The 11,260-nt window shown below is 42.6% G+C and overlaps 1 non-coding gene across 1 annotated transcript; it reads left to right on the forward strand.

The window, feature by feature from the left end:
• The first annotated feature begins 469 nt into the window (after nt 1–469).
• Nucleotides 470–583, forward strand: LOC140274257 (U5 spliceosomal RNA). The gene has a single exon (XR_011908227.1). It is a non-coding gene; the product is annotated as a U5 spliceosomal RNA (small nuclear RNA).
• Nucleotides 584–11,260: the final 10,677 nt, after the last annotated feature.

Raw genomic sequence — 11,260 nt, forward strand, 5'->3', positions numbered from 1 at the left:
CTTTTACTGCAAAGTACAACGTTGTTTTTTTTGTTTAAATCTTTCTAGACATGGTAAATATTAAGGACAAAGCAGTTTTCACATAGTTTGAGTGAAGGAATTCATTTTATAGATAAAATCCCAAGAGTCTGATGGGAAAAGAGAGTGAATGCGAAGTAGACTTTAACACGGCTATGGGAGCGAGCCGAGTGTGGGCTAACCAGGAGAATTGCTTGAAAGAAATGCGACCCCGAATGAGCGGTCAGAACAAAGCCTCAATACGGGATTCTCGTGGTGTTTTTGTTGCTGCCTTGTCTTTTGCACAGAGTAAAAGACAAGGCAGCCATCGAATAGGGCCCGATTGTTCCTACTTGGTCAGCCGAGGAGCAAGGGGGGGGGGGGGCAAGCGTCTCAACCAAGCAAAGCTCACCATGGGGAAGGTGGCTATGCCAACAAGCCTGATGCCCTGCTCCCGCAGTGACGGATAATCGTACTCTGGTTTCTCTTCATAACGTACAAGTCTTTCGCCTTTTACTAAAGATTTCTGTGGAGAGCAGCACTAATGAGTTGTTTCTATTTTTGGCAGGCTTTACCTTTGCGGGTGAAGCCCTTTCTGTCTGTGCAAAAGAAATCTTGTTACTGTGCAGAGTGACTTCTCTGAGTAGAGTCGCCTTACTTGTTGCGACTGTGCCGATGTTCGAAGCTGGAGTGCAAAGTTGTTGCTTGAATGGTGCTTGCTGGAGCGTGCGGGAGTGCAAAGTTATACCATTTAAAAGGGCTGAAGAGTGCTCAGTGCAGCGGGTGGGCGACACTCTGGCCACCTTGAAAACCGAGGTTACATCCACTACCAGGGGCAGCCCAAGTTCTGCCGCAAGTGTGGTGAGCATGGGCACCTGGTTGAGGCTTGTACCAAGGTGTTATGTGGGAAGAGCAGAGAAATTGGGCAAACTTTTGGAGAGTGTCCAAATGGCAGGAAATGTAATCTCTGTGGAGAATTAAATCACCTCTTCAGAGATTGCCCTAAATCTTTTGCCAACAAATTAAAGACGGTAAAGCCACAGTCAAGCCAACAAAGAGAAGGACCAAAGGTGGCAGTTGGTGAACAAAGTGAAGAGGTTGACCCAATAAATTCAAACTTCCCGCCAAAAGCTTGGATTGGAAGTGAGGAGCAAAAAGGGGAGGGGCCTGTAGAGGCCTCACCACTCAGTGTTGAAGTCTGTGAGAATTCACAGGCAGAGGGTGGAGCTACGCTAAATGAGGAGGAAGAGCAGACAGGTGAGTCTAGTGAAGATACTCACCTCCCCGAAGGTCAACAGAAGGTCAATTTGTTGATAGGCATTCATTTATTTCTTCACTTCTGATGAAGTTTCAACAATAAACAACAAACTTTGTATTATTAGAAAGAACCAGAATCATTCTTCAGGAATCCGAAAATAAGCTCTATTTTATGAGTTATGCACGAATTCGGATTCTCCTATAAAACGAATTCATTAACTCAAACCAAGTTAAGACTGCTTTGTCCTTCATATTTATTCATGTCTAATCAAGTTTCAACGATAAACAACGTTGTACTTTGTAGAATGAGAAAGAACTTCTTCAGCAATAAGCATCTCTCGACATATGACGAAGTACAGATTTTGCTATAAAATTAATTCCTTCTATCAGCCTGACTTAAAACTGTTTGTCCTCCCTATTTATCCACTTCAAATCAAGTTTCAACAAATAAAAAAAAGTTGTAGTTTGAGAAAGTACAACTTAATCTTCAGCAATCAGTATAAAAAGAGGTGCAAATGCCAACCATACATACCTACAAGGTGGAGCGGAAGTATTCAGCTGCAAGTAGGTGTGAATGTTCGACTATAATTTGTAAAAAGCGGGTAAGAAAAGGTTCGAATGCCCGACTATATATTAACAAAAGCGGGAGGAGAGGTCTTCGGATGAGAGTGGGTGAGAATTTCCAACCATAATCTATAAAATACGGTGAAAAAAAATATGTGAATGCCTCATAGAATACTAAAAGCGGAAGTGTTCGGCTGCAAGAAGGTGTGAATGTCCGACTATATTTGGTGAAAAGCAGGTGAAGCAAGGTCTGAATGCCCAACCTTATATCATCAAAAGCGAGATCAGAGGTGTTTGGCTGCAAGAAGGCCATAGTTTTCCAAAAGCGGGTAAGGTGCGAATGTCCGACTAAATATCAACAAAATTTGGGGCGGAGGTCTTCGGATGCAAGTGGGTGTGAATATCCCACCATACAAGTATGGTGGAGAGGAAGCTGTAAATAGCCGACCATAGTTTGGAAAAAGCGGGTAAGAAAAGGTTTGAATGCCCGAACATACACCATCAAAAGAGGGAGCGGAGGTGTTCCGCTGTACGAAGGTGTGAATGTCCGACCATACTTGGTAAAAAGCGGGTAAGAAAAGGTTAAAATACCCGACTGTACACAATCAATAGCAGGAGCGGATGTGTTCGGCTACAAGAAGATGTGAAAGTCCGACCATGGTTTGTAAAAAGCGGGTAAGAAAAGGTGCGAATGTCCGACAATGTATGATCAAAAGAGAGAGCGGAGGTTTTCGGATACAAGAAGGTTTGAATGTCCCACCATAGTTTGTAAAAAGCGGGTAAGAAAAGGTTCGAATGCCCGACTATACACCATCAAAAGCGGGAATAGAGGTGTTCCGCTGTAAGACGGTGTGAATGTCCGACCATAGTTGGTAAAAAGCGGGTAAGAAAAGGTTAAAATACCCGACTGTACACAATCAATAGCGGGAGCGGAGTTGTTCGGCTACAAGAAGGTGTGAAAGTCCGACCATGGTTTGTAAAAACCGGGAAGAAAAGGCTCGAAAGCCAGACTATACACCATCAAAAAGAAGGTTTGAATGTCCATCAATAATTGCTTTAAAACAAGAAAGTAAATTTTCGAATATCAAACCGCACATGATCATAAGCGGGAGAGGAGGTGTTCGGCTGCAAGAAGGTGTGAATGTCCACCCATAATTCATGAAAAATGGGTAAAAAAAAAGGTGCGAATGCCTAACAATACATTATCAAAAGCAGGTGTGAATGTCAGATCATAATTTGTAAAAAGCTGATGAGAAAGGGTGAGAATGCCCGACTATACACCATCAAATGCGGGAGCGGAGGTGTTCGGCTCTGAGTAGGTGTGAATGTCCGACCATAATTGCTGAAGAATGTGTTAGAAAAGGTAAGAATGCTGGACCATACATCATCAAAAGCGGGAGAGGTGGTGTTCGGCTGCAAAAAGGTGTGACTGTTCGACTAAAGTTTGTAAAAAGTGGGTAAGACAAGGTGCGAATGCCTGACAATGTATGATCAAAAGCGGGAGCGGAGGTGTTCAGCTGCAAGAAGGTCTACATGTCCATCAATAATTGCTAGAAAACATGAAAGAAACTTTTCGAAAATCAAACCGCACATGATCATAAGTGGGAGAGGAGGTGTTCAGCTGCAAGGTGTGAATGTCCACCCATAATTCCTGAAAAATGGGCAAAAAAAAGGTGTGAATGCCCAACCATACATCATCAAAAGCAGGAGTGGAAGTGTTCGGCTACAAGAAGGTGTGAACGTCCAACCAAAATATGTAAAAAGAAGTTAAGAAAAGGTTCGAATATCCAACCAAACATAATCAAAAGCGGGAGCAGAGCTGTTCGACTGCAAGTAGGTGTGAATGTCAGATCATAATTTGCAAAAAGCTGATGAGAAAGGGTGAGAATGCCCGACTATACATCATCAAATGCGGGAGCGGAGTTGTTCGGCTGTGAGTAGGTGTGAATCTCCGACCATAATTGCTGAAAAATGTGTTAGAAAAGGTAAAAATGCCGGTCCATACATCATCAAAAGCGAGAGAGGTTGTGTTCGACTGCAAGTAGGTGTGAATGTCCAGCCATAATTACTCACAAACGGGTAAGAAAAGGTAGTAGCCAGACCATATATGATCAAAACAGGGAGCGGAGGTGGTTCAACTGCAAGAAGGTTTGAATGTCAAACTAAAGTTCAAATATATTAACAAAAGCGGGAGGAGAGGTCTTCGGATGAGAGTGGTTGAAAATTTCCAACCATAATGTATAAAATGCGGTGAAAAAAAAGGTGTGATAGAACACTAAAAGGTGGAGCGGAAGTGTTCGGCTGCAAGAAGGTGTGAATGTCCGACTATATTTGGTGAAAAGCAGGTGAAGCAAGGTCTGAATGCCCAACCTTACATCATCAAAAGCAAGATCAGAGTTGTTTGGCTGCAAGAAGGCCATAGTTTGCCAAAAGCGGGTAAGGTGCGAATGTCCGACTAAATATCAACAAAATTTGGGGCGGAGGTCTTCGGATGCAAGTGGGTGTGAATATCCCACCATACAAGTATGGTGGGTGGAGAGGAAGCTGTGAATAGCCGACCATAGTTTGGAAAAAGCGGGTAAGAAAAGGTTTGAATGCCCGAACATACACCATCAAAAGAGGGAGCGGAGGTGTTCCGCTGTACGAAGGTGTGAATGTCCAACCATACTTGGTAAAAAGCGGGTAAGAAAAGGTTAATATACCCGACTGTACACAATCAATAGCGGGAGCGGATGTGTTCGGCTACAAGAAGGTGTGACAGTCCGACCATGGTTTGTAAAAAGCTGGTAAGAAAAGGTGCGAATGTCCGACAATGTATGATCAAAAGAGAGAGCGGAGGTTTTCGGATACACGAAAGTTTGAATGTCCTACCATAGTTTGTAAATAGCGGGTAAGAAAAGGTTCAAATGCCCGACTATACACCATAAAAAGCGGGAGCGGAGGTGTTCCGCTGTAAGACGGTGTGAATGTCCGACCATAGTTGGTAAAAAGCGGGTAAGAAAAGGTTAAAATACCCGACTGTACAAAATCAATAGCGGGAGCGGAGTTGTTCGGCTACAAGAAGGTGTGAAAGTACGACCATGGTTTGTAAAAAGCAGTTAAGAAAAGGTTCGAATATCCAACCAAACATAATCAAAAGCGGGAGCAGAGCTGTTCGACTGCAAGTAGGTGTGAATGTCCAGCCATAATTACTCACAAACGGGGGAAGAAAAGGTAGTATTGCCAGACCATACATGATCAAAACAGGGAGCGGAGGTTCAGCTGCAAAGTGTGAATGTCTGACTATAGTTTGTAAAAAGCGGGTAAGACAAGGTGCGAATGCCCGACAATGTATGATCAAAAGAGAGAGCGGAGGTGTTCGGCTGCAAGGTCTGAATGTCCAACCATAATTTGTAAAAACCGGGTAAGAAAAGGCTCGAAAGCCCGACTATACATCATCAAAAGCGGGAGCGGAGGTGTTCAGCTGCAAGAAGGTGTGAATGTTCGACTAAAGTTTGTAAAAAGCTGGTAAGACAAGGAGCGATGTCCCGACATTGTATGATCAAAAGCGGGAGCGGAGGTGTCCAGCTGTGAGTAGGTGTGAATGTCCGACCATAATTGCTGAAAAATGTGTTAGAAAAGGTAAGAATACTGGGCCATACATCATCAAAAGCGGGAGAGGTGGTGTTCGGCTGCAAGAAGGTGTGAAAGTCCAACAATGGTTTGTAAAAAGCGGGTAAGAAAAGGTTAAAATACCCGACTGTACACAATCAATAGCGGGAGCGGATGTGTTCGGCTACAAGAAGATGTGAAAGTCCGACCATGGTCTGTAAAAAGCGGGTAAGAAAAGGTGCGAATGTCCGACAATGTATGATCAAAAGAGAGAGCGGAGGTTTTCGGATACAAGAAGGTTTGAATGTCCCACCATAGTTTGTAAAAAGCGGGTAAGAAAAGGTTCGAATGCCCGACTATACACCATCAAAAGCGGGAGCAGAGGTGTTCCGCTGTAAGACGGTGTGAATGTCCGACCATAGTTGGTAAAAAGCGGGTAAGAAAAGGTTAAAATACCCGACTGTACACAATCAATAGCGGGAGCGGAGTTGTTCGGCTACAAGAAGGTGTGAAAGTCCGACCATGGTTTGTAAAAACCGGGAAGAAAAGGCTCGAAAGCCCGACTATACACCATCAAAAAGAAGGTTTGAATGTCCATCAATAATTGCTTTAAAACAAGAAAGTAAATTTTCGAATATCAAACCGCACATGATCATAAGCGGGAGAGGAGGTGTTCGGCTGCAAGAAGGTGTGAATGTCCACCCATAATTCATGAAAAATGGGTAAAAAAAAAGGTGCGAATGCCTAACAATACATTATCAAAAGCAGGTGTGAATGTCAGATCATAATTTGTAAAAAGCTGATGAGAAAGGGTGAGAATGCCCGACTATACACCATCAAATGCGGGAGCGGAGGTGTTCGGCTCTGAGTAGGTGTGAATGTCCGACCATAATTGCTGAAGAATGTGTTAGAAAAGGTAAGAATGCTGGACCATACATCATCAAAAGCGGGAGAGGTGGTGTTCGGCTGCAAAAAGGTGTGACTGTTCGACTAAAGTTTGTAAAAAGTGGGTAAGACAAGGTGCGAATGCCTGACAATGTATGATCAAAAGCGGGAGCGGAGGTGTTCTGCTGCAAGAAGGTCTACATGTCCATCAATAATTGCTAGAAAACATGAAAGAAACTTTTCGAAAATCAAACCGCACATGATCATAAGTGGGATAGGAGGTGTTCAGCTGCAAGGTGTGAATGTCCAACCATAATTCCTGAAAAATGGGCAAAAAAAAGGTGTGAATGCCCAACCATACATCATCAAAAGCAGGAGTGGAAGTGTTCGGCTACAAGAAGGTGTGAACGTCCAACCAAAATATGTAAAAAGAAGTTAAGGAAAGGTTCGAATATCCAACCAAACATAATCAAAAGCGGGAGCAGAGCTGTTCGACTGCAAGTAGGTGTGAATGTCAGATCATAATTTGCAAAAAGCTGATGAGAAAGGGTGAGAATGCCCGACTATACATCATCAAATGAGGGAGCGGAGTTGTTCGGCTGTGAGTAGGTGTGAATCTCCAACCATAATTGCTGAAAAATGTGTTAGAAAAGGTAAAAATGCCGGTCCATACATCATCAAAAGCGAGAGAGGTTGTGTTCGACTGCAAGTAGGTGTGAATGTCCAGCCATAATTACTCACAAACGGGTAAGAAAAGGTAGTAGCCAGACCATATATGATCAAAACAGGGAGCGGAGGTGGTTCAGCTGCAAGAAGGTTTGAATGTCAAACTAAAGTTCAAATATATTAACAAAAGCGGGAGGAGAGGTCTTCGGATGAGAGTGGTTGAAAATTTCCAACCATAATGTATAAAATGCGGTGAAAAAAAAGGTGTGATAGAACACTAAAAGGTGGAGCGGAAGTGTTCGGCTGCAAGAAGGTGTGAATGTCCGACTATATTTGGTGAAAAGCAGGTGAAGCAAGGTCTGAATGCCCAACCTTACATCATCAAAAGCAAGATCAGAGTTGTTTGGCTGCAAGAAGGCCATAGTTTGCCAAAAGCGGGTAAGGTGCGAATGTCCGACTAAATATCAACAAAATTTGGGGCAGAGGTCTTCGGATGCAAGTGGGTGTGAATATCCCACCATACAAGTATGGTGGGTGGAGAGGAAGCTGTGAATAGCCGACCATAGTTTGGAAAAAGCGGGTAAGAAAAGGTTTGAATGCCCGAACATACACCATCAAAAGAGGGAGCGGAGGTGTTCCGCTGTACGAAGGTGTGAATGTCCAACCATACTTGGTAAAAAGCGGGTAAGAAAAGGTTAATATACCCGACTGTACACAATCAATAGCGGGAGCGGATGTGTTCGGCTACAAGAAGGTGTGACAGTCCGACCATGGTTTGTAAAAAGCCGGTAAGAAAAGGTGCGAATGTCCGACAATGTATGATCAAAAGAGAGAGCGGAGGTTTTCGGATACACGAAAGTTTGAATGTCCTACCATAGTTTGTAAATAGCGGGTAAGAAAAGGTTCAAATGCCCGACTATACACCATAAAAAGCGGGAGCGGAGGTGTTCCGCTGTAAGACGGTGTGAATGTCCGACCATAGTTGGTAAAAAGCGGGTAAGAAAAGGTTAAAATACCCGACTGTACAAAATCAATAGCGAGAGCGGAGTTGTTCGGCTACAAGACGGTGTGAAAGTACGACCATGGTTTGTAAAAAGCGGTTAAGAAAAGGTTCGAATATCCAACCAAACATAATCAAAAGCGGGAGCAGATCTGTTCGACTGCAAGTAGGTTTGAATGTCCAGCCATAATTAATCACAAACGGGGGAAGAAAAGGTAGTATTGCCAGACCATACATGATCAAAACAGGGAGCGGAGGTTCAGCTGCAAGGTGTGAATGTCTGACTATAGTTTGTAAAAAGCGGGTAAGACAAGGTGCGAATGCCCGACAATGTATGATCAAAAGAGAGAGCGGAGGTGTTCGGCTGCAAGGTCTGAATGTCCAACCATAATTTGTAAAAACCGGGTAAGAAAAGGCTCGAAAGCCCGACTATACATCATCAAAAGCGGGAGCGGAGGTGTTCAGCTGCAAGAAGGTGTGAATGTTCGACTAAAGTTTGTAAAAAGCTGGTAAGACAAGGAGCGATGTCCCGACATTGTATGATCAAAAGCGGGAGCGGAGGTGTCCAGCTGTGAGTAGGTGTGAATTTCCGACCATAATTGCTGAAAAATGTGTTAGAAAAGGTAAGAATACTGGACCATACATCATCAAAAGCGGGAGAGGTGGTGTTCGGCTGCAAGAAGGTGTGAAAGTCCAACAATGGTTTGTAAAAAGCGGGTAATAAAAGGTTCGAATGCCCGAATATACATCATCAAAAGCGGAAGCGGAGGTGTTCGGATGCAAGAAGGTGTGAACGTCCGACCAAAGTTTGTAAAAAGCAGTGAAAAGCGAGAAAAAGCTTTTCGTGAGTTTTGCATGATTTGGGATTTTGCTTATAAAATGCATTACTTCACTCAAACTATGTTAAAACTGATTTGTCCTTCATATTTACCATGTCTAGAAAGATTTAAACAAAAAAACAACGTTTTACTTTGCAGTAAAAGAAAGAGCAAATCTAAAGTTTCAGGAATCCGAGTATAAGCCTGCTTTCATGAGTTCTGCACGATTTCGGATTTTGCTATAAAATGAATTGCTTTGCTCAAACCAAGTTAAAACTGCTTTGTCCTTCCATATTCATCAATGTCTAGATTGACTTCAACAAAGAAAAACATTGGACTTTGCAGTAGAAGAAGTTGAAATCCATCTACACATTGATAAATACGAAGGACAAAGCAGTTCCCACTTGCCCATAAGAAAATAAGCTTATTCTCGGATTCCTGATCCTTCAGTTTTGCTCTTTCTTCTACTGCAAAATACAATGTTGTTCTTTGTTGAAGTCGATCTAGACATTGATAAATATGAATGAAAAAGCAGTTTTAACTTGGTTTGAGTGAATGAATTCATTTTATACATAAAATCCGAAATCGTGCAGAACTCATGAAAATAAGCTTATTCTCGGATTCCTAAAACTTTTGATTGGCTCTTTCTTTTACTGCAAAGTACAACGTTGTTTTTTTGTTTAAATCTATCGAGATATTGATAAATATGAAGGTAAAAGCCGTTTTAACATAGTTTGAGTGAAGGAATTGATTTTATAGATAAAATCCCAAATCATGCAGAACTCCTCAAAAGGGGCGTATGGCTTAATCACAAGTGTGGCTCTTTCTCATTCAGGGTAGTATGAGGAAGTTTATGCTTGAAATATATGTAGAAATGGGTACATATGAATGACAAAGCAGTGTTAACTTAGTTTGCGTGAAGGAATTCATTTTATACATAAAATCCGAAATCGTGCAGAACTCATGAAAATAAGCTTATTCTCGGATTCCTAAAACTTTTGATTTGCAATTTCTTTTACTGCAAAGTACAACGTTGTTTTTTGTTGAAATCTATCTAGACATTGATAAATACCAGTCGAAACTCTGCTGCCGCTTTTGATAATTTATGGTTGGGCATTCTTACCTTTTCTTACCCGCTTTTTACAAATTATGATCTTACATTCACACCTACTTGCAGTCGAACACCTTCTCATCCACTTATGATCATGTGCGGTTGGGCTTTCGCACCTTTTCTTACCCATTTTTCAGTAATTATGGGTGGACATTCAGACCTTCTTGCAGCCGAAAACCTCCACTCCTCTTTTGATCATACATTGTCGGGAATTCACACCTTGTCTTACCCGCTTTTTACAAACTTTAGTCGGACATTCAAACCTTCTTGCAGCTGAACCACCTCCGCTCCCTGTTTTGATCATATATGGTCTGGCAATACTACCTTTTCTTACCCGTTTGTGAGTAATTATGGCTGGACATTCACACCTACTTGCAGCCGAACACAACCTCTCTCGCTTTTGATGATGTATGGACCGGCATTTTTACCTATTCTAACACATTTTTCAGCAATTATGGTCGGAGATTCACACCTACTCACAGCCGAACAACTCCGCTCCCGCATTTGATGATGTATAGTCGGGCATTCTCACCCTTTCTCATCAGCTTTTTGAAAATTATGATCTGACATTCACACCTACTTCCAGTCGAACAGCTCTGCTCCCGCTTTTGATTATGTTTGGTTAGATATTCGAACCTTTTCTTAACTGCTTTTTACAAACTTTGGTCGGACGTTCACAATATCTTGCTGCCGAACACCTCCGCTTCCGCTTTTGATGGTGTATATTCGGGCATACGAACCTTTTCTTACCCGCTTTTTACAAACCAAGGTCGGACTTTCACACCTTCTCTTAGCTGAACAACTCCGCTCCCTCTTTTGATTGTGTACAGTCGGGTAATTTAACCTTTTCTTACCCGCTTTTTACCATCTATGGTCGGACATTCACACCGTCTTACAGCGGAACACCTCCGCTCCCTCTTTTGATGATGTATGGTTAGGCATTCGCACCTTCTCTCACCCGCCTTTTACTATGGTCGGCCATTCACAGCTTCCTCTCCACCATACTTGTATGGTGGGATATTCACACCCACTTGCATCCGAAGACCTCCGCTTCCGCTTTTGATGGGAACTGACAACATAAGAAGTCCGGACATACTTTGATAGTATATGAATAAGTGGGTAGCTACTGACAAGCATTAAGCATGTCACACAGCCCAAACATATAACATTTCAGGACACACCACACAGTTAACAACCACAGTGAAGCGTGTCAAAGCCCAAACATGTAACATTCAACAGGACACTTACACAACACATTCAAATCAAACAGTCAGACAACATACAAGAACATATACCCCAGCCGGCATTGCTCCCTGCCTATTTTCGTACAGCACACTATGTGTGCGCACACCTTTATTCACAAACTCTTCA

Source organism: Leuresthes tenuis, unplaced genomic scaffold, assembly GCF_036924035.1.
Source record: "Leuresthes tenuis unplaced genomic scaffold, fLeuTen1.0.hap1 SCAF_17, whole genome shotgun sequence".
NCBI classification, from domain to species: domain Eukaryota; kingdom Metazoa; phylum Chordata; class Actinopteri; order Atheriniformes; family Atherinopsidae; genus Leuresthes; species Leuresthes tenuis.